Source organism: Rhinolophus hipposideros (genome assembly GCF_964194185.1).
Source record: "Rhinolophus hipposideros genome assembly, chromosome: 6".
Lineage (NCBI taxonomy): Eukaryota > Metazoa > Chordata > Mammalia > Chiroptera > Rhinolophidae > Rhinolophus > Rhinolophus hipposideros.
In genome coordinates this window covers 88,792,205-88,794,262 of record NC_138052.1, presented here as the reverse complement: position 1 = coordinate 88,794,262, position 2,058 = coordinate 88,792,205, and the positions used below count along the sequence as shown (strand labels likewise).

General features: G+C 35.0%; 1 pseudogene across 1 annotated transcript; it reads left to right on the top strand.

Annotated features, from left to right (window-relative positions):
• The first annotated feature begins 773 nt into the window (after nucleotides 1–773).
• Nucleotides 774–1,414, top strand: LOC308499018 (proteasome subunit alpha type-2-like; annotated as a pseudogene). Its single transcript has one exon. The product of its transcript is annotated as a proteasome subunit alpha type-2-like (transcript).
• The last annotated feature ends 644 nt before the right edge of the window (nucleotides 1,415–2,058 follow it).

Genomic DNA, 2,058 nt, shown 5'->3' with positions numbered 1-2,058 from the left:
TGAGCTTTATTGTGAATTTTAACACTTAATAATTAAATGGCCCTTCTTATCTTTAAAGACTTTGGCTTCAATTCTATGTGTTTGAGACATCGGAATCTGAAGGTTTGCTTTCTTATTATCTTCATTTTCCTGGGGTGCCTTTGTCCATTACTCCTTTTTGAATATTGTTGAATTAATTCATGTTAGGTATGTCTGCTTGAATGTAGCATAAAGTTAGGTCTAGTTTTGTGAGCAAAATTGAGATTCTTTTGCTTTTAATAAGTGAGTTAAGACCATTTACATTTATTGATATGACTTTTGTGTTTAGTCTTAACTTTGTCAAAATATTTTTTGTTAAATTATTTTCAGGTGTATAATTATTTTATAAGCACTATGTGTGCTATATTGTTTTCTATGTTTCTTTCTCTATGTGATGTGTTTCCTTTCTTCTTGTTTTTTAAATTTTTTTTTAATATTCTGGAGGATTTTCTAGTAGTTATTTTGGTACTGATACCTTTTAAGAAACGCCCCCAGTCCCACATTTCCCTTATTTAATCTTTTCTATCTAGTTTGTGAGTTTTTAATGGTGTCCTTTTACACCCAGTGATGACCTATTCACCAGTCAGTCAACTCATTCTGTTTTCCCCATAGATGAATGGACATTTGAATTGTTTCCAGATTTTGGCAATTATGAATAAAGCTACTATAAACAACAAACAAAAGGGCTCTCTGGGTAAAATGGAGGAGTGTGTTATCGCTTTTCATTGACTGCACTCAGACCTTCTGCATAACTTGTCCAGATTGAATGTGTTTTGATTGCTGTAGCTGGAGGGGTCTCTTCAGTGGGAAGTAAAACTGCAAATGGTGTGATATTAGCAACTAAGAAGAAACAAATCCATTCTGTAGAACGAGTGAAGTGTACCCAACGTGAAACCAATTACAAGCATACAGATTTGGTGTAGAGTGTCATGGGCCCAGTTTACAGTGCCTATGCACAGACGTCAAAATCTAGCTCCGCAATACTATCTTGTTTACCAAGAACCCATTGCCATAACTCAGCTTGTACATACAGTCGTTTCTGTGATACAAGAATACACCCAGTCAGGTGGTGGTCCTTCATTCAGAGTTTCTTTACTTGTTTGTGGCTAGAATGAGGGACGGCCATATTTATTTCAGTCAGAACCATCTGGAGCTTATCTTGCCGAGGAAGCCACATTAATGGGAAAGAACTACGTGAATGGGAAAAGTTTACTTGAGAAAATATATAATAAAGATCTAGAACTTGAAGACATTATTCATACAGACATGTTAACCACGAAGGAAAGCTTTGAAGGGCAAATTACAGAGGAAAACAGAAGTTGGAATCTGCAACAAAGCCAGATTTAGACAGTTTACTCCAACTGAAAATAAAGATTACTTGGCTGCCATAGCATAATAATGAAGTGACTGAAAAATCTGAAATTTCAGGTACTCTATCTGCTGAAACATGTTTAAAGTATATTTTGTTTTGCAGACATTTTGTATACTTATCTCTACATGGTTTAATAGACTTGTTTTTTTAAATAACACATAAATCATAATAAACCGATAAGTAAAAAAAAAAGAAAAGAATATGCCTCTATTCTTTTCTCCATGTTCTTCCCACTGACTGGAGAACACCTCTGCTATACTGTGTATCACCTACTTTTCTTTCAAAACTCAGCTCTGAACGCAACTCATTTGTGATTTTATTTTTTTCCTTGAGTATTCCAGGTTGGGTTGGGTGCTCCTCTTACACTCAGCCTTTTAGTACAATGTTAGAAACCTCCTAATAAATCTAGTCACCAATTATTTTCCAGCTTCATCTCTCCCACAAATTTATAGGCAGATTTGCATAGTGTTTAAGAAAGAGGGCTCTGATATCAGACTTCTAGAACTAAAATCCTGGGGGCTAGCACTTCTAATTATGTGACTGTGGGCAAATTTGCTAACTCTGAGCCTATTTCTTTGTTGGCAATATGGAGATTTTAATATCACCAACCTCTTAATAAAATCAGGTGTCATGATAACATGAGGTAATCCATTTAGTAAATTGTCCCA